Genomic DNA, 27,432 nt, shown 5'->3' on the forward strand with positions numbered 1-27,432 from the left:
GTGTAACTAAAAACCTCTCAGTGGGATTTGTTTAGTGTGAAAGAATGATTAGTAATTTTTAGTGATTAGCAATTTTCTCCCTCAGGTGGCTTTTCTGCATTCCCGTAGAGCTCACGTACACAACAGACCTGCCAAAAGGGAAGAGAAAGCTGAAACAGAAAACACACAGCAGTGAGAACTCTAGCAGGCATCCATGACAGATATATTTCACTATTTTTAAACATCAGGTCTAATCAACAGAAGGAATATAATCCTCATTTCTAAGTCGCTCTGTATTTGTGCAAAAGTCCTTCACATCTCACACAATCAGTCTAGGAAGTACAAATATCTGTCCATACAGATACACATACTTATACTTTTCCCTCTCCTCTGTACTGTTTAGAGCGGAGCAGAGATGAAAGAGACCCCTTGGTTCTGCCAATTTTTTCCACTATGACATGCTGAGGAAATTGTACTCTGGTTGTCTGGTAGGACTGGCTTTCCCTGCCCCATTGTGCAAGAGAAAGTGATTATTTCTAATACAGGTTAGAAGAAAACACTTTTTTTCTTCTCTCTTTTTCCAATTGATTCTGCTGCAGGAGAGATCTTGTTTTATTTTATGAGTGAGGAACATGACGCCAGATTCACCCATGGGTAACTCTTACTGAAGATGATGGAGTTGCATCAGGGATGGATCTGACCTGTAATCTGTTATTTTTTCCCTTAACTGCAGCTTGTCTGCAAAACCTCAGTCATTACAACTGGTTAGACTAGAGACATAACAATCTGCGTGGCCTCAGCATTTCCTTTTAAGAATCAGCTCGTCTTCTATAAAAAAATCCAAGGCAAGGTGAATGCAGCTGTTTGGTTTGATGGCAATCAGACACCTTGCCCAGCTGAGGGCTGTGTGCCTAACCCCTTCTAGGAGCTGGGGAAATATTCTCAGCTTAAAATATTCAGTATAAGTTGCCTTTAGAACATGAACAAGTCTCCACTATATTTACTATGGGAAAAGGTGCTGGAAAGAAACCACTGGAGACAGAAGTCCTGACTGTACAGAAGAGATGTCACCTGTTCCTGGTTGGAAGACCGTATTACTGGAGCTGGGGCCAATGGATGCCCTCCACAAACCACATTCATAGGGCTGGATAGAAGATGCCTATTCTCCTTTATAATATCACATCTGAACTACTAGAGCCAGCCAATGGATTCCAAAAGCAGCAGATCAATGCAGTGGGGAGGGAAAAAAAAAGATCACTTTACAACTAACATGACCAGCCCCTTTCCTCAGTTGCCACTTGCCCTGAACCATCATTCAGCCAGAGGAATGGATGTTAATGCAATTATGCTTTTATATCCTTTCCTGGCTGCTAGAGGTACCACGTCTACCTAAGCAATGCAGGTTTCCTCTTTGACAGTGGTGTCTGCCCACACAGTTGTCTTGTCCCTCCACTTGGACTGTTCATATACTTGTATGTCAAAAGAGCCTGAGGGGCACTTATGTCACTATCACAGAGGGAAGGACACTTTGTAGGTGGCAATGCCACTCACAGCTTTATGCGAGCTGCCCACAAAACCCCTGTTTATGCAATACCTGCATCCCCAGGACCTGGCAGGCCCTCCTGGGCTCAGTGCCACCAGAACACACAGATCCAGGAGTAAGAGCAGCCAGAGGCCAAACACAAGCATCCAGCGTTCTGCTGGTGGCAGCAATCCGGGCTGGGAACATTTTGATATTTGGGTTGTCATTACAGACCATTACAGAGATTTGCCAGCCCTTCTCAGACTTCAAACTAGGTGTTCTTGGATGAAGAAATTACAGTTTCCTGGTGGAACAGGAGTTGAATTTTAACATTTACTAAAAGGGAAAAAAAGTCAAGGCTTTACTATGAGTATTTTTGCCAAGAAGCAAAAGAGGATTACACAGAGTCAGTGAATTTTTGTTTGATTAATATTAATTAGTGGGTCTTTCCAGAGGATGATAAGAGCAACTTTTTCCAGGGTGCTGCTTTTCTTCCTTCCTTCTCTTGTCCCCAGGAGTGGGAACCTTGATCTGTTCAGGCTTTTTTGCTCACTTCTGATTGCAGTAGTATAGTAACTCAAGTGGGAAGACTCTAACCTTGCTTGCTGTGTTTATGTTTCATAGTATAACTGAACTCAGCAGGCTTCCTTGCCGTTAACACCTTAATGAGCAAAAGAACTAGTATTGTTTTCTCTTTGAGAAAAATAGAAAAATCTGAGGTATTAATGATTTGACTATTTGAGGGAAGATAGCTAAGGAAGAGAGCTCTGAGATCCCCAGGATAAAAGCATTATGGAAAGTCAGTGCAGAGCTCATGTTAATGGGGAAGGAAACTGAGGCACTGAATAATCAAAGTGATATACCCACACCATCTGATGCCCACAGTGAGGACCATCAGAAGACAGCACCTTCCACTGGTTTAATCAGTGGGATCTGCTCCAAGAGGTCTAATGAAGAAACAAGATGAAGAATGAAACTGTTTGAAGGAAGACCATCTGATAGAGTAAATGCTGCTATGACAGTGTTTGTTTTGGAAGCAGTGTACACTTAGGTGAGAAAGTGTCCCAACTTGCAGCCTATTTTAGCTTTGCTCAGATGCAGAGCTCTCTGAGCTTTTCATTATAATTACTTTCACCCTTTGGAGAAGAGTGACAGAATATCCATTTGATACATGACAAAAATGATGAAAATAGAAGCCAAACACAAACTTAGTGGAATAGCCTGCCATAAAAATCAATCATTACTTTTTCTTTTATTTGAAAGGTAATTAAGAACTAGAGTTCAGGTTTCTTGAACTATGAAAGTTAGATAGTTATCATTTTGGCTACAGCTGGAACATACCTTCATACATTCTTCAAAATGCTTTGGCTTATTGCTTTGACCAAACCCATGTCAATGTAAGAGTCAGGTCTGAATGTTCAGCGTGGGACTGCTCCCATAGCCAGCACCCGGAAAGCCATAGGTACAAGGTCATACCTGTTTGCATCTTCGTCTTCCTTATCTCACATAATCTGCCTGTTTTTGATGACTGGTCTATACATTAGGACGGACAATAACCTCTAGATCAGACTGGAACTAGACCAAGGCTTGGCTTTGTAGGACTGAAACCTCCACCCTACCACCACACAAAAGCATTTTCCAACTAGATTTGGCACACTGGGTAGAATTTTCCAAGGAAAAATGTAGCTCCTCATAGTCTGCGTTCTAGTAACACAAGTCACAAGTGAAACCGCAGCCTTGCCTTTGTCAGAGCCACGTAACCACTGACTGACCCCTTGGCAGAGCTTGCTTTAGCCATAGGCAGGAAGAGATGACAGACGGCAAAACCCCAAGCAATCTGCATTCACCATGAGTCCAAATGAGAGATCCTGACAGCACTGTAGTTAAAATGCTTCAACCTAAGAACTGTAAATGGACTTCAGGTTATCCAGCCTCCTCTAGTTTCTAGGAGCACATCCTTCTTTCTGGGGCATTTTACACTTGATCAAAGCTATCATGCCACAAACTTCCAAACTGTTACTTCCTACTCAGAAGGCTCTTTGAGCTTTGCCATACCTCCTGCTCTCTCTAGGTAGCATTCCTCATAGACATCCACCACCACATCCCCACAGTCATCACCCCACCCTCTCAGGATAAGATTTTTTCCATGGAGTTTATGCTTCTACCCCAGTGTTCAGATGTTTTCTGCCAAAACTCTCACCACAAATGCTTTGCAAATTTCAATTTTCACTTGCCTTAGCTGATCGCATACCAAAGTCATCCACTGAAATTCACTCTGTGCTTGGAGAGGAGCAACCAAGGGTGCAGGAGATTACTGTGCAACTCGGTACACCTTCACACAACCAGGATACAAGTAGTTCACACTGTGTTACTTTCACATTTCCCTGTTCAGGCACTGAGCTGGAGAATCTCTTCTCCCTTTTGTATGTGCTGATGTGAATGGATCCATGCCCATGCACATTACTTACATATTCCAGCCCACTGCTGGCCACCATATTCTGCATGTTTAGTTTTGTAGCTATTTGGAAATAATCCCAGTTCTCAAAATAGGGCCCTATTCCAAATTTAGGTGGAAAAACCACACAAACTTCTTTCAGAGTTTGGAAAAGTTGGAGCCATTTATCCACTAGGTGACACTGTTTACCTACAGATCTCACTCATTTTGTGTGAAACCCCACAAATCTTTCAGAAGTAGCATACAATATGTTTTGCTATTAAAGAAAAAGGAGAGTGCTTGCAAAGGAGAAGGAAAATGGGCTGTCAGTGAGGTACAATTAAGGGCAAACCTACAGTTATAAGGCTTTATGGTCTGGCTTCAAACTATTTACTAAAATGAATTTTAAAAGCTGCTTTTTATCAGGCCCATTTCAATGCCTTAGGAAATTGTTTTATTTAAAGGGAAAAAAAAAAAAAAAAAGGCAGGCACTCACCGTTAGCACAAATCTCAGGCTGGCTCAGATTTGGTCTTGGAGAACAGCATGAAGAGAATTGCATGATAAGAGAGCCAGGGAGGAAGGAGAAAGAAGAATTTCTGCAATCTCATTTGAGGGGGATCTTGGTGGAAAGCTGTTTTTCAGTCATGAAAAGATTTCAGCATTTCACATTTCTTCCTCGATCTTAAATAGGACCAGAAACGGTAATCTCAATTTCTGAAACCAGCAATCTGAAAGGAACTAAACCTGATTACAGCCTATTTGGATCTTAATGAAGCCCCTTTGCATTATTTCATGATTAAATATTAATTCTTCTTTCATACAATTTTTTCCTAGATAATCATGTGCTTTTATTTGAAAAATATCATCTTTTGTTATAATATGCTGACCAAGTCAAAGCATTTTAAACTGCACACGAAATATGCCAAAACCAAGAATTTCCCGCAAGACTTTTCAATTAATATTCTCAATATAGAAAAATGTTTAATTGCAAAATTCCTATACAGCTCTGCTTTCCACACGCTGCCCAGGGAGGGCTGTGTGCAGAGATGATGGATTTGGTGATGGTATTAGGGGAATCTGTGCTGTTATCCGTTGTCATCAGGAACTGACACTTCTGAGGAATCAGGGTGCGCCTGTTTGGATGGGGCAGGCATTTCAGAAGAACTTCAGAGAAGTCCATTTTCTGTCTTCACTTGTGTGCTCCTGGCAGGCCAAAAGAAATACCTCTCATCTGAAGCCCTTAAGCCCTTTAAGACATATTTACCATGCACGCTACCAGGGGAATTACACAGGAGCAGTAGGTGCTTGGGATCTCAAGCAGCATTCTGGACACCTTCGCGACCAGAGAGGGTTACAGAAGGATGTGCCAATCCAGTCTCCTGGTATGAGTCAGCTTCTTTTTTGGTAACCACAGACCTTAAGGAGCTTACAGCCCAGTTCATGTCTAAACACGGCCACAGTTCTCAGAGATCACCTTTAATTCCAAGCAGGAGCCAACAGTCTAGCCATGTTCACATGCAGGATTTGGCTGTGGCTCCAAACGCTCTTATGAAATAGTTTTGAAGAATACTTCTGTATGAGACCGCTCACATTTGCAAACAAAGACCTCTTCTATCATTTGGGCTAGAAGTAGCTTCCCTCCTAGGTTCCAAAATAAGCAGCTAGCTTAAATTAAAGCTGAGAGATTTTGTTTTCTGAAGGCCTCTTCTTCATCTGCTCTCATTTGATCCTCCATCCCTCAATCCCAGGTGCCCAGCCTTAGTTCACATTACTGAAGTAGAATGACAGGAAAGTAAGCCTGCTTCTCATACCACCTCTGATCTACTCTGGCCCCTATTACAGCCAGCAGACTGCCCACAGACCCCAACCAAATCAAAGTTCACTGCTGAGCACTGGGCTCTCTTTTATAACCACACATGCTGTAGCTCAGAGGTTTTCTAGGTCCCTGAGGATTCATGGATTACACATAAAGGTGCACAAGTGGAGAACAGACACCCATTGCCCACAGGTTTGAGGCTGGTAAGTAGAATGGCCCTATTCCAAATGGGGGATCTCCAAGAGCCTATAGACTCCAACAGGCTGAGTTCCACTTCTTACTGTGAGCTGCTGCTACTTGTGCCATCCCCGATGTGGCCATATTTCAGATACTGCCTTTCTTGAAACCCACATACTGTAACTGATTATTGTGTGAAAAAGCCTTGGGGGTTGGGCAAGATAACAGCAGTTTTACAAGAGTCTAGAACACAATGAAAACTTTTATGTGTTCTTGATGTAAAATTATTCTTTTTGCCTGCTGTTTGTTCAATGCAGGAGCTGCTGGCATAGGTCCAGCGTGGATGACAAGTTATTCTTAAATTTGTAAGTGCTTTGGCATCACTCTTATGCACACCACAGGGACAGAAGGGGAAACAGGGACTGTGTCAAGAACATAAAAAGCTCCTATGTTGTCTTGCAGTGGGGTAAAAACCAAGTTGTGCTTAAGCTGTAGCCTAAATTCATGGCAAAAGGCAATCATTCTTCCAGAACTGTTTGTACTGTGTGGGGAAATGACCGGAGAGGCACTGAAGTTAGATATCCTGGTCTAAGGGAACACAGAGTAAACCAGCACAGCAGAAGCTTATCCCAGCACAGTTTCCCACTCTCAACTCAGAGTACACCATGTGTTTCAGTCTGGGTTGGGGATTTTCTCAGTCATGAGTACTACAGCAAATACCACCAACAACGTGACAAGCTGGAAAATACGAGATCTAATTCTCCAGAGAGCTGAGCCTAACAGATTCATTGCATTGGTGATACAATCCAGACCTGAGACTGCACCTCCAAAGGCAAAGGGCAAGAGCTAGTTTGTTTAATTTTGAATATTTGCATATCTCTTTCTCTCGCCACATTGATATCAGATCTGCAACAATCTATTAAAGCTTTCATTTGAATAGCCATTATATGCCTGAGAATGGAGACGGGGCTCCTCGGGGGCGCTTAGGAATAAACAAATCATTTGTGGCACATGTGTTGTTCAAGCTTCAAGCAAGGTAAATGGAAAATACAGATCATGGTGCCTCAAGTCCTCTCCATTTTCCTCTCTTGTCAAACATTCCCAGATTCTTCAAAAGGAGAATCTAGCCATGTTATTAGCAATAAAATGGCTTATAGCTGAAATTTTGAAAAGGTTTAACAATGTTCTTTGCAGGAATTGTGTTTCTCATTACATAAATCTCCAGGCTCTCAGGCAAACCACCACCACAGCAAGCCATTACTTCCTGCTGTGGCGGTGTCTCCACTTAAAAAAGATAAAGATTCAGGGCCTTTTGACTTTCTTGTTTTCCATTCCCATTCCTCTAAAAGAAAAGGGGGAAAAAAAATCCCACAACAAACCAAACAGTATATTCACCACTGAAAAGCCCCTTCATGTTCATCTGTGCTGGGCAGATCCATTCCTCTTTTACACCAGTGACCCACAAACAGCCAAGGATGGGGTGGAGAGAAGACATGTGGATGGACAAGGTGAAACTGGGATCCTGGACTATCACTGGGAAGGCTACTGTCTCTCCAGTTGATGGGGTGGAAGACAGATATGGATTCCAATAAAACAACACACTGTCAAATGGCAAAGTCAGGAAAAACTTCCTTTCCTTGCACTGTGCCTTCTGTGTTAACAACTCACAACAATGCAAAATCCTAAACTTCTTCTTATTTTAATCCAGTGCATTTCCATCAGTGCTTGTGGCCTTTCCCAGCCTGCCACCTGGGAAGGATACAACCCACAGGCTTTAACACTGCTACTGATGTCTGGCATGTTTAGACCTGGCTTCTAGCCTCTGCAGATTTCCAAATGCAAGCTGCACTTCATCAAAGGAAGGGTGAGAATCCTTGGCCACCTGTTAACATCTCTTTGAAACCAATTACTGCCAATAAAATAAAATAAGATAGAGCGAAATCCCAGCAGTCAGATGCTGGAGATGATGCAACTAAATTTTTAAATCTTCTATTGAAAAAAATATACTGTCAATTGCCAGGCAAATTTCTCACGTTGATATGGCAACTGAAAACACTGGAAACCAAAAAGCTGAGCAAAGAAGAAAAATAGTCCCACTCCTGATCAGCAGGGATTTCCATGCTCTGTTCCTCAGCCGGCCTTCTTTTAAATTCATAACCTCTAGAAACAGTAGCATGATGAGCTGATGTTGAGCTGATGATGAGCTTGATCTCTCCTGAGCATAACCTGAGGTGGGGCTCAGTGGGAACAACACAAGGGTCAATAGCCCTTGTGTGTCCAAATAGCAGTTACAGCAAGAACATAATTAGTATTTGGTTTATGCACTGTCTCTCCCCCACGCCCAACAAATATAGTGCAAAGCAGGAGAGGAAGATGGCAGCTTAGTGATGAACTTGCAACTTAAACAGCTGGAAATAAAATACAGGACCTGAAAACAGATGTGATGATAGGAAGTTATCACCCTTTAAGCTCGAACAGGACAACACATTTATACCTAGGCAGCAAATTTATTGTTTTGAACCTCAATTACTCAAGAAACAATCTTTTAATTTATCAGTAAAGGTGCAAGTGACTTTTCTGGACATGCTAAGAGAAGTGGGTGCAGCTGTCAGGGATGCAGGGCAAATGACAAAGATACTTGCCTTGAAATGCTATGGGCAGTGATAAGGACTGTTGCTGCCTTGTGCTAAACCTTGGGACAGGCACCTGCCTTGCAAGATATAAATGGCTGTGTTCTCTACAGTAGCTCTGGAAAAAGTTGATTATCACCCTGCAAGGTCACGTCCAAGAGGACAAACCCTCCTTCCCCCTCTGCTCTCACCCTTTGACAAATGCTCATTAATCTTGACACTGCCTCTAAGGCCCAGCTGACCAGATTTTCTTAAGCCACAGTCCCACAAATCAAAGCCAATTAATATTTCTGCTCTTAAGGGGGACCAAAAAAAAAAACACAAAAAACACCAAAAAAAGCTCACCTCAGAAAGTAAGAAGGAGCAATCAGCCCTTACGTTATATTTACTTTTCCTTAAACAAAGGGTTGCTATTCTTTTCTCTCCCCACAACAGAGTTATTAGATTTATTCATCAAGTTTTCCAAATTTAGACATCAAACTGATGTTTTTCTCCCACTGCTAATTTTATTCTTAGCAGCACTTACATAAAGGCAAGTATTGCAATATGACAAAAATACAAGCCTCCTCTGACCTGGAACGTACCAGCATGTAAAGTACAGGGGAAAGTACAAGCAACTTCTCAACCACGCTTTCCAACACAGAACGTACTAAAATACAACTTAGGGGTTCTTACGCTGTTTTCCCTGAAGATCTACATCTGCCATCATAGCTACTGGGTGGTGGCTGGAGGATGAGTGAGCTCTGCTCCGTCCCACTGCTCCCACTCCCAAACTGTGCTGTTTAATGCTGCAGAAAAGGATGCTGCCTGACTTAGCTGCCTGTTAAAGAGCTAAATGCGCTCCAGAGGAGGAACCATAGGGATAACTTCAAGATCCATTGTAGAAAGATATCAAACACAGCCAACACCAAACCGATGTACTTTAAACACCGCTGAGCACACAAGACACTTCTGTGTGAATACCAGTGAAAAAACACACTGTGGGGTGCTGCTGCCAGCAAACCCTTTCCACAAGGTTTGTTTGTACAAAAGCACCTGTTACCATGCACCCATCCAGGGGCATCCTGAGGCTCTGCCTGGCAAAACAAAACCCAGCCCCCAGGGAATGCTGCAGGTTTCCACCAGATTTTACGAGGCCTGAGTCCCACACATTCCCATTGGCCCCGGTCGTGCCTCATTAGTTTGGCTTAATCAAGTGACGAGCATCGCTCAAGGCTGGGGAACTGCTGTAGTCAATGGGGTCTATTCTCCGCTGGATAGACACATGTCACCCCCATTAGCATCAATGGGAGTTACAAATGCATGGCGGAGAAAGGCTCCAATGTGTCCAATGCACATTAGGAAGGAACAGAGGGGCCAGCTCAGCCCTGAGGTAAGAGCTCACAGCTCAGTCATGCCTTGCAGCGGTGCTGAAATTCAGCTCAGATTAAACGGGATTGTCATCAAAACAAAACAAAGGCAAACAAATAACAGCATCACCTGGAAGGGGGCTGAAACCTTATGTGAAAAAGCAGCAACAAGGAAGCAGGCTGAGGGCAGTTGTGCTTGCAGCAGACAGTTGTGCAAACATCCACCTGACTCCATGCATTGGGACTGCAGGATTTAGGCAGGGCAGCATCAGGGAGGCGTACATTTGCAGGGCACAAAAAGCCCCCAGACTTCAGGGTTGTCAGTGTGATATTCTTAAACAGATCTTTAAAATCAGAAGGGGACAGCACTGAGGCCCTGAAGCTGATGAAAGGGCCACAAGAAACAGGTGCATCCCTGCAGCACAAGAGAGGGACATCAATGCCTGTCCTCATCTGACAAAAGGGCAGTTCTTCACCCAAATCAACCCACTCCCACTGACTATCCAAGTCTTGGGTGAGTTCCATCTTAGGCAACATAATGGAATTGATCTCTGACCTTCCTGTTTTGTTTTCTCCCCCTCCCCAGCTACTACTACTCCCCCTTGAGATTAAAAATCAATTTTATCTTGATGTTTTGTACAGGTGTTTCCTTAAATATTACCCCATGAATATTATATTATTTAAATATATATAATCTGTGTTAAGACCATGTAAAAAGTGCGCTATGACCCTGGAGCTTGTCATGTCACATCTTTCAGTGGTGTGCACATCAGAAATATCAGCTAGTTACAGCAAAGTGCTTTTAAACATTTGCTTTTCTATTTCTGCTTAAATGAGGATCTGTCACGATTGAATACAAGCCCATAAATATTACTATTGGACATTTGGGTCATATTTCCCCCTTGTGACACTGTTTCACATGCCAGTGCATTATGTAGACACAGTTCTTGCATCTGCACCTTTCCCATGAAAATTTCCCCTAGAACTTCACTGATATTGAGCTTCCCTTATTTTCCATGAAACAAAACTATCATCCCAAATAGGTAGCTCTCCAGACTGCACTGGTACTCCTAGAGTTAATAGCCATAACATATATCCCAACAAATTGTCTTTAGCTTTCTCCATATGCTAATTCCCTCTAATCCTGTTATCAGTATAGGCAGTTAGACAAACAGTATGATAATAAAGCAGTATTTATAATGCATGTCCTTCAGTCCTAGATTAACAGTGAGATTTCCCCAGCACCTAAGGAGTTGATTTACCTACTGTGTGCAAACCACCACAAAAAGCAAGTATCCAGGAAAAGATCTCTGCTCCCATGCTGTATTGTTCACCATCCACTTTTGTTTAAAACAGGGTCTAGAGATGTGGGACATCATCAACACACTGAAGGAGACTCCTGCGAGGACCTGACGTGCTACTTCACAGCTCCCAAGTGCTGCCTGCTTCATCACAACCAGCAATTTAAGAAGCCACAAGAAGGAAAACCGAAGCAGCTCCTTTCTGTATGACTGCTACAGGTGCTTACTTCGTTCTGGATAAATACAGCCCTCTTTTCCCCCCAACTTTTTTTTTTTTTTTTTTTTTTTTTTTTAATTCCTCTCAATGTGTCGTAGCTTTATATGAGGCTAATGGAGCAAGGCAATGCTCAAAACGTCAAATTAAACTGCACAGCTCTGTAATCACTCAGACTGACATGGCATAAAAGGATAATTAGTAGTTCATTACATGGAACATTGTTTGTTCAGCTAAATTGATTTCTCTCAGCTGCCCATGTTTTCTGTTTACTTAGTGAGTGCTCCACTGCACATTCTTATTTGTGAACTAGGAAATCCCTTCCCCTGAACTTCCCCCCCACCCCCCCCAATCAACATTGAGTTTTTAAATATAGTTTGTCTGGGGTAGTTGAACCTCCAGAATCATAGACAGGTGCATGGCAACAATGGCCTGTGAAATGATACACAGTACACATGAGCTGTGAGTAAGGAGATCTACCCAAGTATCCCAGAAAGAGCCACGTACGCCCATCTACTTTGGACACAGAAATTCCTAGCCTGACTGTTTGCTTGAACTTCTTTCTGTAATAGTGGAGGAGAAAAAGAATAAAAAGATGTATGACAATAATCCTTCAGTGCTAGCAGTGGAAGTTCCGAAATTAAGCCTCCTATAAACCTTCCCTTTCCTTGCTCACTTGAACCCCAAGAGAGTGGGAGCCAATTGTTTTAAACATGCTTTTCTTTCTGCTTGCAAAGAGCACTGAGGCACAACTACCCAAATTCAGATGTTTCTGAACTTTCTGCCTCATGAATGCCTTTCAATGCCTCTCCTGCAGCGTATAGCTGTTATTATGTTATCTGTCCCCAGACAATTTGTTCACAGTAACTAAGTGCCTGCAGATTTGTTTGATCCAAGATACATCTTTAGAGGGAATTTCCATAGATTGTTCCTGGCATTTAAGACAAAGTTACTAGTCATAACGAAATCCAATCATTAGCTCATCTACTATCTCAGCTATTCAGAACTCTTTTTATTCCAGGGATCCATATTTCCAACTATTTGGACACTTGCACCTTCCTTTGTAGCCATCATCCTTTGAGGGCAATTAAGTCAGTTGGTTTTGGACATCTCATCACACAGATTTCCTCAGCTGTCTGGTCTAGCACCAGCTCTGCTTGAGCCACCATCCACTGCCCCCACGCATTTCCCAGATCTTACTGACCTTTCAGTAACCAAACTTCTCCTGTGGCTGTTTAACCACCTCAAAATGAACAAGGTGTTTGGATTAGCTCTGCAATCTAATGATGCCTGGTTTCCTACGCATTTACCTCTCATCATTGCCTTTGGTTTCTGAGGATGAAGTTCCAGTAGAAATATTTGAGATAATTGGGCATCTATGTGCAGTTTTTCCTTCCTATATTGATTTTCTAGAGTTTGGGTCATTGCCTCAGAACTAATTGGACACCTCTTGAAACCTGTGGGAACTCACTGATTTCTGAGATCTTTACATTCTTGTCAAGTTCACACAAAATGAGCAAATTAATTCCAAAGCCATTACAGAGGACACACGGGTGAAGACTGCATACCTGTATAAGGCGTTGGTGTGAACATGTGAAGCATTGCTTCATGTGAAAACAGAAGCACAGATGGTGGTGCTGAGCACAGCAACTCCTGCAATGCTACAAGAGACCAGCAGAACCTGTAAACTAGAGTGGGACATTTGTAGACACCCGAGATAGTTCTCCTTCAGTCACCTCTAACAGTTATTTGCATGGCATCTTTTACAGTGCTGGTGTGCAAGCAAACTACTTCTACTAAGTATTTGCATTATTGCCTTCATTCTACTATATTAAACTTGTATTTGTCTCCTTTAAAATAACAAAACAAAAACAAAACAACAACAGACACCAAACCAACACCTTAATCAGGCTAGAATCCCCCTTCCCTTCTTGCATAGCTGACAAATATTCACTTGCTGGGTTCTTTGTAACCATTTCCCACAGTGGTTGCTTCCTCTATTACTGGAGATTGAATGACATCGAGTAGGAAGATAGTTGTTGGTGCTGCCTTTCTTCTAAGCTACTGAATAATTTTTGCACTCTGATGATAAATACTACCCTTTCCAAACAATTCCAGATCATTAAGCAGACATTTTAAAAATACACTTAAAATACATTAGTCTTTACCAAGTAGACTGGAGTTTTTAAGAATAACTCAGTGCTATCAAATAAAAATGGACTGATCTACAACATTTTGCTTTCAGATGGGTGATGAGAAGAAAGCAGAAGCACAAACACTGGTGAGATACTGCCTTGACATCAGCAGAATCAAGAGCCAGAAGACTTACAAGATGGAATGAACCCACTCTAAGTTGTTCTTACAATAAACAATTAACTTTGGACTGGTGCCTTTGAAGAACAGTAGCCTCATCTGAAGAGGTCTATAAACCATGTGTAAAGCTCACTAATGAGTAGGTATTAAACAACACCAATCACAAAAAGCTCTCTCTCCACATGGTATCCAGCTCTCTTCTCTTGGAGTATTCTGCATAGAACAGCAATAGCGCAATGAATAATTTTTCTCATGGTCATGAATACACAATTAGAGAATAAATGCATCTCCATCTTTCAGAGCAGAGTTGCCATCCACTCTATATAATGAAGGCTGGAAAGGAGCTAATTCACCTATTCTTTTTCAGGCACTGGCCACATTCTTGCTTAAGTTAATTTAAAAGAAAATAATCAGCCACAAATTCATCAATTTCCTCAGACAACCACCACATCACTTGCTGCTGTGAAAGAAAGGCCCATCCTGGAACCTGCAAGCAAGCTGCTCTTTCCTACCCCTTGTCTAATTTACCAGCTACTGATGTGAGAGAACATGTTTCCATTGTAACTAATGAAGCACTGAAACTACTGCTAGCACTTGTGTGTCTGCTGTGGAGGCTGCACATGGAGAGTAAACAAGTCCTGTGGCAAAATCTAAACCCTCTGCTGCCAAAAGCCTTTAGGACCAAGTAGGGGAAACTCAAGTCAGATGCTGACACTTGTTGGTTTTCTTAGTTTTAGATCCCAATCATTCAAAATAACCCAACACGAATACTTTAAAAAACAAACAAAAAACCTCCCATCCAAGAAAACTGCTCTGAAAAGGTCCCATGGAGTAACTCTGAGTTCCCACCTAATTTCAGTGTTTCATCTCTAGTTCTCCTCCTCAATCACCACACACTCCTGGGTACCACACTAATCCAATAGGATTGTCTGCTGCTCTGTAGGCAAGAGCTCACATCCAGTCCAAGTACATGATACAGAAGAAACTGCAATGGAGTTGTCCTTAAAGCTTTCTTCTTTCTCTCTACATGAAAAATCTAGCAGTAACCATTTAAACAATAGCACACCTGATCACTGACATTTGTATTAATAAAATTAAAAGCCAGTAAAAAGTAAATAAAGAAACTGTCAGTATCAATCATCACACATTTGTAGAATTGCTTAGCTTGGTCAGGGATAAAAAGCTTAATGTTCCCTCCTTTCCCTGCACTGTAACAGAAGCAGTTCTTTGGGCCTCCAATTTCTGGCACACAGATGGGAGGCAGGGGGGAAAGAGGGGCATGGGAGTGGAGAAGGCACACAGGGTGCAGACTCCAGGAGTTAGGAAATGGGAGTTACGGAGCAAGTTGGCCTATTTTTTAAATACTCTTTAATGTGAGGCCTGTTTTTTAAAACCTCTCAGCAGGAATAGCAAAGTTTTCCAAGTCATCACCTAGCAACAAAACCCAGAAAAACATTTGCAAAGCAGTTTTGCATCACTGCCATCCCTGGAAGAACTAACTTGTTGAAGGCTGAATTTGCTATGGAGAAAGGCTGAATGCTCTGTTCTTATTCAGAATGCTGAGAAATGCAGTCTTTTTTCACAAAGAACAGAAATTCATTAACGCACACACACAGATTGTTGTTTCTGAGGTGCTCATAGATTTTTTGGATGACAAAGGTGTGGCTTCAACTAAAAAACATCTGAATAAGAAATTTCTTCTTTTACAGTCTATCAGTCAGCGTTACAGATTGTCTCGTGCACACTGTCAGCTCAGAGCATTTAACAGGATCAATATTTAATGTTCTTAAGAGCATTCCATTTCAAAATAAACTTGATAAAAAACTTCCTCCTCTGCTAGTCCTGTCTCAAGTCACATTGAGCTGCCTGGTTTAATACACCATGTACTTCCACAAAATTAAGTTATTTTCAGCAGTACCTTCACAGACCCAGAAATTTTCTTAAAAACAATCACTGTCTTGTAATATTCCTCCTCTTCCCTTTCCAATAAACACAAGGAGCTTTCATGACCACCAAAGACATCATGTGCAATGACTGATGGGAGCAAGATCCTACGGAATCCACTACAATGGGTCTGCCCACACAGTGCAAACCCATACTTTCCTTGTTTGCTCAGAGTACCATCCACAGCCATTTGCGCTCAGCATGCACATACTAGTTCAGAGCACAGAAACAACTGTGTCTATACAGCATCATGTTTTTTGGATAACCATCTCCTGGTAAGAGTCCTCAGTCCAGTTTCATCGCTGCACTGACTTCTGCTTTTGATTAGCAGAACATCAAAAGTTTTGGCACCATATTGCTCTGCACAGTGTAACCAAATAACAATTTTAATTTTCCATATTTAGTCAGCGGAAAAGCTACAGATACTATTGGGCTAGCAAAAAAAACAAAACAAAACCTAACAGAAGTTTTTGTGATAATGTTACTGTTACGTACATAATCATTTTCCCGTGCTGCTGTAATAGTTTGAATACTGCTAATAGAACAGCTCCTTAACTAGTATGTCATGATGATCTGCATTACTCCATCTGCATTACTCCATATACATATAACTACAAAATTTCCCCAGTCCATGCTGCGGATTCACTTTTAAGAGGCATCAATTGTTACCTGCAATCACTTTAGTGCAGGGGCTGTAGGGGCAAGAAGAATTCACTGGAGAGTGCTGGTTTAATCTCACATTGGTTATACACAGTTTGCATACAGTCAGCAACTTCTGGCAGGATTGGTTACATCCCTTATCCCCATGGGAGCTCCGCATGCTTCCATATATTCCCTGATGATTTCTGCTATTACACCTTTGCTGCTTTTCCCAACTTTCATCAGAACATGGAAAATGTTTGGAAACCCACAGGATTGCAAAAAACAAAGTCATTCACGAACATCCCCAATTTTATTGGGATACATTTGCAAAGAAATAACCTTTCAATTATTTTCATTGTAGCTAAGTAAATGGTTAAATGGTGAGCTCTTACTATCTTCCCAAAGTATTCCTAGGTCTTGGGGAGCAATAACGTAATCACAGGTTTGTGACCCACCCGGTAGGGGTTAAGTACTCCTCCATAGTTTGTTCAGAGGACTCACTGCTCCTTTGCTCCCAGCTTTATGCACTGAAGTCACCAGGGTAACATGCGTGCAAAGCTGGTGTAAGAGAATGAAGGATCAGGCCCTTCATCCCCATGTCATACAACAGATCCTGCTTTGTCAACTGTGGTTCCTTGCACAGCCAATGCCTGAACTTGCAAGCATAAGAGGGAGGACTGACCCTTAGAGTCCTCATTTCTCTTATTTGATCTCAGCAAACCTTTCATCCTTCCACTGCTTCCTCTTGCATTGCGTCTCATCTTTTTAACATCTCTGTGTAACCTTGACTTAGTCACCATTCACAAGGGTAGTGAGGGCAAATGCAAGCTATGGAAGGGTTGCTTTCCCCTCCTGAATAATCTTCAACATTACCCCTCTCTGTTCCTCTTGCTCTGATTTTTCTTCTAAACTGTCACAAGGTGGACAATGGTTTTTAGACTGAGATGGGAAGATAAGCCTCTCAAAAATTAACACTTTTTGGGAACATATACTGATGTTATTCACAGATCACAAATTTGTGGCTGAATGAGTTATGCTACTGATAGTCTCCCACCACTACCATGTTGCAGAGAAAACAGCAAATATGCAACAAACACCATACATAGACCTGCACTTTCTGTGCTTTCCACAAGATACCAGCTTAAGATAATTTTAATAATGCAATACATATAACAAACAGCAATCTCATGCCCTTTAGGAAGAGAAACATCACCTGTAACAGGATGATCCATTCAAAAGATCACAATCTGGGGAGTTCAAAGTTGCCTAGTAATTAAAGAGCCTGGAAGTCACAATGTTTAACTACTACTGCTTAAATTCTGTAATCTCTTCTTGCAAAATGGGTGTAATACTTTCCTGTAACACCATTACAGCATGGTGTAGTTTTAGTGACTTTCACAGAAGACACTGAGATCTTCAGGAAGATGATAATAAAACTAAGTTTGGTAGATTGGATACTGCAGCAGAGACCACTGCACACTGAAAAAGCTCGTCTATCCACACAGATAAAAACCGTAGCCTCAAACTACACCAAAATCAGTGTGGAAAAGCAACATTTCTAATTTCCCCCCACCTATATTAACATATTCAGAATGAAAACTGACAAAGCTTCAGCTGCATCACAGCAAGGAAAACATCAGCAAGCAGCATTCTGGAAAAGCGTTATTATAATTAAGATATTATCTCAGAGCCCTCATTAATGTCAATATTGCAACTGCATGTACTGCAAGACAATGCATAATTGGTGATAAAAGCTTGTATACACAGGATGAGAACAGGATAAGGTAAAAGAAAAGCTGTAAGCTAAAATATGTAGTCAACTATGTAGTGAAGCCAAACAAATTCCTGGAATATCTGTGGTCTAAAGAGCTGAACATAAGCCTTTTAAGGAAAGCTTATTAGGTACACAGAAACTTTAGGCCACACGTAGCACCATTACTAACCACAACCAGAATAAGAAGAATAAAATAGTTTTGTAGAAAAAGGCAGAAAGAGTTGACAGCTGTGTCTTTTCTGTGCACGTAGCATAGGAGGAAGATGCCTTCTTACTGGTATGTAGCAATGGACTAAAGTAAGGACATCGACTCTACAACACTGAATCTACCAAAATTAGATATCTTTATAAGAAGTTATATGCAATACACTAAAGAGTACTGAAGGCACTAGCGCAAGCTGTGGTATAACCCAAATGGTTATTTCAGTTCCACACTGAGGAGTACACTAAGAGACATGCAACCTGCAGGGATATTTTTTCCCCATCAGAAGTATTACACCAAACTTATGAAGCAAATCTTCCCAAGGTCTTCTTTCAGATGAAGTCTCTAGGATCTGGTAGACTCAGCTGCCTATACAAGGAGCATTACTATAAGCCTCCTTTTTCTACTCTGTTAGAGCTTGCTTACAAAACTTGTGATTAGCATCTCTGAAACATTAGCCTCAACAGGAAGGTTAGTTCAAATTGGTTAACCACTTCAAATGCCCTCTGAAAGCAGTGTGTCCAGAACCAACTAACTAAAATTGCTTTAGGAAATCAAGTTTCAGTACTTGAGACATTCTACAAAAGCTAACTCAAGAGCAATACCTGACAGATAACAGAACCATTTGTTCACTGTTTTAATAATAAATGACTGGTGCAAAGGACATAATTCATACCAGCATATTTGTGAATTTCTGACATAGGTTTGCCATTAGCAAATTTGTCTGGGAGATATTTCTAGGGAAAGGAGGAAGAGAAGAGTAGATGGATTATGGGGCAGGTCCATAAAGACAGTTTGTTAACACACAATTCTTGAGCTTCTTTACAAGTGGAATGTTGAGTTCAAAACCTTCTGATAAAAAGAATTACATAATATATATCCTATGTATCTTGAAACCAGATGACACGTGCAACCCTTAATGGATTAGCAGGAACCCTATAGAGATGCTTGGAAAAAACACCAAAGTATTCCCCTGTGGTTTGGCAGTATTTAAAGATCTCTACCAGCAGCCTGGGTGACAATGTACAATTCTTGCTGATAAAGTTTCAGCAGACATCACCAAGATTGGTTACTATTACAGAGTGAGCTGAATCTCCTGGTCAAATGATTGTGATTCAGTTTGGCTGCATTTAATACTGCCAAACGCAAGGTGATACATCTGGGAACCCAGGGGGCAGATTACAGCTATAAGGTAAAGATTCTGTCTTGGAAAAAAGCAACCCTGAGTGAAACTGAAAAACTCAGTGGAGATAACAGCTTCAACATGAGCTCTCAATGCAAAGTTGCAGCTGAAAGGGCAAGCATGTCTTCTGAGTGTACAAAAAGGGAGGTATCAAGTTAGAGGTGGGGAAGCAGTCCCACTCTGTTGGAAGCCACACTGAGATCACAACAACAAAACTACATCGTGTTTGGAAGTTCATTTATATATCTGAAAATAACATAAAGAGTTCAGAAGGGAACCACACAAACTATTCAGGAGATTGAATAACAGACGTATAGGGGGAAAATATAAGAAGATCTTTAAGGAGGGGTTTGGGAGGAGACTCAGTCATTACCAACACAGAGTGAAGCAAGTCTTGGAAGCACTGCTCCTAGAATTTGTTTTAGCAGCATCTCTTTGCAGCTTGAACACAGCAGCACAGATGCTGGGAAGGCATCACCCCTAATAAAAATATACACTGGCACATAATACCAGTTTTAGTTGGGCTCCATTGAACAGTAGAAAAAAAAATTGTTACAAGAAACTACCACACATCTATCATCTATCACAGGCTGCTGTGGAGGCCAGGCCTGCAAATGTGACTGCTCTCAGCTGTACATGAATGAAGGCTTTCTAGCATTGGTCATATTTTTTAGAAGTCACTCAATGTCATCAGGAGAGGCCCATACACATCATGCAATTTATACCAACCAACCACATCAATGGGTGAAAGTCTGTCCTTAGTTATATACAATTTTATATATAAATACAAATAATAAGCAGACATATCAGATAAAGAGAATTCTACCTGGGAATTTATTTTTAACTGAACAATTCCTGTGTAATCATCCTAGATCTGCATACATGGGGAAAAACTTGAAAACAGGCTCTGAAGACCAAGTCCCAATTGCTTTCCACCCCTCCTCTCAACTACCTAAATGAAGAAAAAATGTAAATTTTAGACTTAGATATATTTTACTACAAGATTGTGAGCTAGTCTCCACGCAAGGGCCTGTTCTCATTTCTAGGGAAGTCAGGGCAACCTGGGGGAAGTCTGGGGTTCTTGGCAAGACTACCTTTAAGAAGCCACAGAAGCAGGTATTACACAGTGAGTGACTATCTTGAGTTTCTGCTAAGCAATGCTCCCATTCTCCTGAATGATTTGCAGCTAATCCCCAAATACTTGCACTATTGTAAGTAAACCCACCCGTTAACTACCTGGAAAAGAATCCCAGGTCAGGTGTTCCTCCTGCAGTAATACCTGGCAGCAAACACAAACCAGACATTGCAATACAACGTGATGCGTCACGTATGGCGTGTCAGGAAATAGTGTGAGGGGAAAATACTTTTCCTGTGTTTACCACCCACTGTTAAACTTGTGCAAAGAAATGCTGTCTCCAAATTTGCTCAGCCAAGAGAAGCCCTTCAGAGCCTTCAGTCCTTTGTCTGACCAAATATTTCAGGCAAGCTGGTGAGTGCTCCCTTAAAAAAACAGGTCACAGGCCTTTAATATATACCTCCCACCTAAAAACGGTTTTCTTTAAGTTCTAGGTGTTACAGGGATCTCTTCCCGCCCACCCAATAAGGATTATTTTCATTGTCTGCATGAAGGGCAGCACTAATACCTTGCAGTAAATCCCCAAATAGCACATTCTCCCAGGCTACACAGCACACAGATTCTCTAGTCTGGACTCGAGGCCTGTAATACTGTAATGCAAAGGAAAGTGCAGAAATAATAGCAGGGTGGCAAAGCCTTTGGCTGCAGCAAGTGAGGATGAGCCCAAAAGCAGAAGCCATGGACACAGAAACTAATGGAAAAAATAAAAAAGCTGCTTACCCTTGGAAGGCCTCAAGTACACAGGGATCCACTGCTGACCCTTGAGTGAGGTCTAGGAAGGGGTGCATCCTGGCTCCATCCCTTCCAGTCACTCCAGTACACTGCATGCACCTGAGCTCCCCTGGGTTTGCCCTGCCTTCCCACCAGGTGCTCAATCACAGCTTCAAGCTGCGACTCAGCATTTCTGCTATAAGGTCCATTCTCACAAATGCCAGGCAGAATGCAGCAGATGACTCTCTGCACTTCTATTTCCAATATTGTGGCATTTGGATTCCTGAAAATTATGTCAATTGTTGCTAAGAACACACTGAATTGTGCTGGTGGGAATGAACATTCTTGGGAAATTGATGCCATTTTACAGGCAGGTTCATTCAGCAAGGGTTGCTCAGATTTTCATGAAAACACTGAAAAGATGTCACAGAATACATTCATAAATTGCTTGCCTCAGATTAAAATAAGTGAGCATTTCACATACCTGGCTTTGGAAACTAAAATTCTTTTCTGTTTTAACTCTCACTGGTAAAGGCAGAAGGAAGACAAAATGCCAAAGTTTTGCTGGAAATAGCCTTGATTTTTGCTTAGCTGACATCCAGAGCAAAGGCAGAATCATGCTTAACTACTCAGGAGAGCCAGTGATTGCATGTTTCAGGCACATCTTTCAGCAGTCCCGTTCTGTTATGGTGGTAACAGGAAGCAATGAGGAATCTCTACAGTTACGTGTATCTGATCTCTAGGAAGGGGAGGAAGATGGCAAGAGAAGGCTCAATAAAATAACAGACTGGGGAAAGAGAATATTTTGAAAGAAGTGTCTTCATAGAAGATTGTTGCCAGGGAACCTTAAACATCATTGGCTCCAATTCTTGTAATAATCCTAAATACTGCTCTGTTGGTGTGTGCAAAAAAGTCCTTCTCCACATTTAGCAAAATGAAAGGTTCCATGAGAGCAAGCACATCTGCATCTGCTAAAAATAGAAGTGCAAGAGCAATGCAAAAATCTATCAAACAAATATTGCTTTCTTGGGGAGGGGCCAGTATCTAAAGGTGCCAGGCTGAACTATTAAAAAAATAATAATGGAGCAGGTGAAAGCTTGTATCAGGACTTTTCCTTAGAAAGAGTTGCGAACAATAGCTGGAAGTACGTATTGTGCTGTACTGTTGTACTATATATCTAGCACTATAAGAAACCTCCTTTGAGACCATCCAGCTCTCAGGAGCTAAGTCACTTCAGCAAGAGAAAAGTCCAAGTATGAGTGAAGTGGCTGCACATCAGCACCACAATCCACCATGTGTTCGGATATGGTCAGCTAGAAGAGAAGCCCTCTTGCCCCCACTTTCAGTATTGTTAATAGTGATATTCTCCTCTAAATATATAACAAAATAGAAAAGAACCATGATTTCTGCAGTTGAAAACTGATCTGCACCAGAGAAATCAACCATCTATAACCCACACAAAAAGTCCTGTTTCTGTGGAGAGAAAACTCCTACAGAACAGAGCAAAAGATTGAGAAGTTCATAATTCCAGTAGAATTATGACTGATGCTGAGCTGAAATTTTTAAAAGACAGAAATAAACACCCTCCTCCCTTTAATCACATTTTCCTGAGATTTTTAATCTGAATTCCTCTTTGCTATATTCTCTTCACCTGCAAATTCCACTTGCTTATATCTTTAGGGACTGGACTTTTATCTTGAGGTTTGGCTTTGCTTTTCACAGCCTTCACCCATCCTGTCACACCAAGCACTATGTCCCAAATCAGCAAGAATCTGACTTACAGCTAATGTAAATCAGTTTCTATAAGAGCTCAAGATACCTCTTAGCCCGAGATATTTAAACTATAACATGCTTGTGTGTAGTAAAGGTGCATCATGTAGATTCAACTGTCATGTATTTTGGACACCTTCATTTACTGTGTGGTTCATTCAAAAAGTATGGTTGCCTTAGAAACCATAGAAGCACAGAATAATTCCAAGATAAACCTAACTGATAGAATCACTCATCAGTAGCTCAGATGTACACAGCATTTCTATAAATCCCAAAAGATGTATTGAGTTTAAAAAAAGTGGAGAGGAAGCTAATTTTCTCATTTAAAATTGGGGGCCAGAGAGAGGTGGCTGATTACCGTATTGAAGATGACAGATCCCTGCATTATGTAACGTGGTCAGGTAGCTTTAGCCTCTTTGGTGTGCAAAGCCTGTGGGAAAGCAGGCAGCTGTAGAAGATGGGGAGAGCTCTGAGATGGAGCAGGCAGCGCTCTTTTGGGTCTGAATTTCTCTGCAGCTCTGGAAGGATAAAGGAAAGCAATCTGTATGTCTCTATTTCCAGATGTTCCTTACAGAAGTCTTGCTTCTGCTGGAGGCATTTCCCCATCCATGTGAAGTGCTTCATTTAGAAAGTATAAATCTGCTCCCTTCTCCTGCCTCCCTTTTACTCAGCCACTAATGCTGAAACTTGTCTGCACCAAGGTGATGATTACTTATCTGAAGACCATAAAGCAAGCTCCTGAATGGAATGTGATCTCTTCTAGCTAGTAAAAGTTTTATAACCGAGGCAAAAAAACACCCAAACTCAAAACAATAAAAATAGAAAATAAAATCAGGCACCTCAGCTGGTGTAAATCAACACTGCAAAACTCCACTGGAGCTTGCCTCAGGCAGGGGTGGAAATTTTGAGGTATTTCCAGTACATGACTGGCAGGTTTATTGAAACTCATTAAAACACAAGTATTCTTACAAGACTATGTATTCCAGCCTTCTCCCAGGACCATCCTCCACTAAGATCACTTCAGTGAATCACTATGAATGCTTCAGCGGGGATTTTAAGCACCAAACATTGATTTATCTATGTACGGTAAAGTAATTTAGGCCCTCTCTGGCCCATCCCTCATCTAGCATGCATAAATATAAGCCTTCACTACTTAACCCCCTCTTCCTATACGGCTTCTTCCTATTCATCCTATGCTTTTGGCTGTAAAAACATCAAGCTTGCAAGGACAACTGGCACATGTCCAGGGCAAGAAATGAAAAGGTTTCCCTTGGAGGTGAGAAGAGGCCCCCAACTCTTCTCAGCTATATAGTTTGGAAACAGTGTGAGTTTTGTCCAGGGCTTAAATGCTGCCACTTGCCTAAAAATGTGATGGTGTCAGTGCTGCATCACACCCATAACATGTTCAGTAGCTCTAGAAAGGACAAAGGCTGCTGTTAACTTCCACATTCAACTGTCTTGGGGGAAAAAAAAGTATTTTTGTTCAGGGTAATATCTCCCCCAGTTTCAGAAATGCAGTAGACAGATGAGGATTTAGTACTGAGAAGGAGTAGGAGAGCACGGCTTGAAGCAGGAATGGGAAGTGACTGGGACAGTCTTCATCAGCAGGACAACAGAAGCATGAAATATCCAAGATCTCCTTAACATTTTTCCCAGCTTGCTCTCACTCAACTGGCCAGATAATACAATGCATGTAAACTTGCCCATGGCTCAAAGGGTGCATACCAAGAATAGACTTCTGTCCTCAAAGATGCAAGACTAGAATAGGTTTGTTGACTGCAGCAGCCCCAGATTCCAACTTAGATTGGGAGCCAGAGCTGAGATCCCAGTGAGCTCTCCTGAATCAAAGCAGCAAAAATATCCACACATAAGCACCTGAATTTAACTAATTATGACAGTAACTTGCTTGGTCATTATGAATTTTAAGCTATATATACATAATATATATAGTTTTAACTTTTCCATACTTATTACAAAGTTACTGTCTCACACACACATATATATATGCACATATATAAAGTGGAGAGTATTCAAACAGTGCTTCATTTAAAAATCAGTAAAGGAGCTGTTCCTTCTCTTTGATCTCACCAACCCTTTTGCCCCCCAGAAAAATATGGAAACAGAATCCAAAGACCCAAAAAGGAAGAAAAACAACAACAAAAATAGCTACATCACCAAGGTAAACGATTGACTGTGCCCCATTCGCTTCACTAAGTTTGGTGTGTAGATCTTGCCTATCTGGTGGAAGGGCTGTTCTGCAAAAATCCCAACATGTTTCCCAAACTCTGCTGTATTTATTTCACATCCCCTGGCCTGCAGCCATGCACCTTCATATTCAGTGTAAGGAAAACAGCCTTTCTGAAAGCAACCAGAAACAGAAAGACTAAAATAACAGTCATCACAAAACATCCAGAAAGCAGCAAGCACTCCCCAGAACAGAGGAGGCCTGGAAGGATAAAAGGTGTCATGGATCCACTTATGCACGAGGTCTTCCTGCCAATCAGATAGCGCCTAGGGGTGCAATTTGCCCCATTGGGGGAATCTGATTTCACACAGGAGATCACTGGATTTCCTTTTTCCTCAGTGCAGATGGTATCTGGAGATCAAAGCCCCGCCAGGAGCTGGCAAATGGCATATTTTCACTTTGATGGATCTGCAGCTACTATGAATGCAAACACAGAAAGAGGAGAATAAAGCCTTTATGCAACATTCTCCATGTTTTTCTGTCCACTCATATTGCTGACCAGAAGAAACAGATTGAAAGGGCAGATTTAGTCAAATTCTGCTCTGTGCTTTTCCTTTGCTATTACAGTGCTTTATTAAGGACGATGATGGATCTATTCCTTTGCTCTCCCCCTTTCTGCTCCACTCAGTCATCCTTCAGACCAGGTAATATATAACTCCATTCATTGTGATGCTAACGAGTTCTATTTAGCTGTATTTAACTGGATATCATGACTCCATGTGATGACCTTTCACTCCTGGGAAGTAGTTTTAAATTTGATCCACAGTAAAGGAAAATCCCTCTAATTCATTGGCTGTGAAAGGTCACAAGTGAAATGTGTTCTGATGGTATCTGTTGGTGGTTTAGTTCTCAGTATACCTGAGCATCAAGCTGGCTTGAATCAGCTTTTGTCTTGACAGTCTGAGTACCAAACACCCTGAGAAAATGCTGTGGAAAAGGCAGCTGAAAGCATCTTGTGGTGCCAATTGGTACACACAGCATTTGGAGAGAAGATGCCACATTGAACTCAAAGCATATGCTACTGAGGATGAAATGAGTCCTACAGCTTGACATAGCATTTAAATATTCTAGTTCAGGAGGTTGTTGTTGTTGCTTTTTCCTTAAAATATTACAAATGCAAATTGAATCACACATTTGATAGAAACACAGAGCTCTCATGTGCACACCAGGCAGCGACACTACAGTATGTGATCATAAATGATCGTAAATGTGATTGTATAACTACCAGGACAAAAATGGGTAGAAAAGGGGAAGGAAAAAAGAACAAACAACTAAAACCACACGAACACAGCGATATTAGAACCTGACAAAAACCTTTTCTTGCCTTTGCTAAATAACACAAGCCATTCAGTTTGACATATCAAAATACAACACTGCAGTGAAAACTAATGCTGCCCTTCATCCTACAGAAATGCATTTATTTATCCGTCCTCACTGAAACACTCAGCGTTGTGATAGCATATGCTCTGCACAGGGCAGGAAGAAGTATTGTCTCATTTGTTTTTCATTACTTATTGTTGACATGATAGCAAAATCTAGAGGTATAAATGCAAAATCAAAGCACACTTAAAAACGAATATTGCTGCTAAGTGAAGACCTGGCTGATTTGCAACTGTGAAAGTACAGGAAAGGAAAAAAAATGCCATGTGAACAACACAAAGCCTGTTGATGGTGGGACTATGGCCTCAGGATCTAAGCAACCAACCCCTATGACTAACAACATGTGGCTGCCTCCTTTCTTAGCAGAGGAAGCGACAGCTATAGGAAGAGAGCACGAAGCAATGGGCAGAAGAGGTTTTGAAATGCAATAGGACGCAAGTAAAAATAATTATGTGATTGAAAAACCTCACATTTGCCTCATCTAGTTAGAATTACACTGACAGCACACCCAGGGCTTCCCCAGATTACACTTAGTTCCAAGTGAGCTCTCTGCATTTATCCAGTGAAAAAAACAAACAAACAACTACCATAACTGGGAGCTATTGCAGAAAATCCTAGAACAAAACTTCTGTATTCAACCACATGCAGAATTATGCTCTGAATACAGCACAAGTAAGGAACACTCAGTTTACTGCTACTATTGACTGATA

General features: G+C 41.4%; 1 long non-coding RNA gene across 1 annotated transcript in view; it reads right to left on the reverse strand.

Moving 5' to 3' along the window:
* The window catches only part of LOC107318136 (uncharacterized), a 185,974-nt gene that overhangs the window by 2,387 nt on the left and 156,155 nt on the right, over positions 1 to 27,432 (reverse strand). The window lies entirely within an intron of this gene.

The sequence above is a fragment of the Coturnix japonica genome, chromosome 12 (assembly GCF_054131305.1).
Source record: "Coturnix japonica strain WE chromosome 12, WE-NBRP24, whole genome shotgun sequence".
Lineage (NCBI taxonomy): Eukaryota > Metazoa > Chordata > Aves > Galliformes > Phasianidae > Coturnix > Coturnix japonica.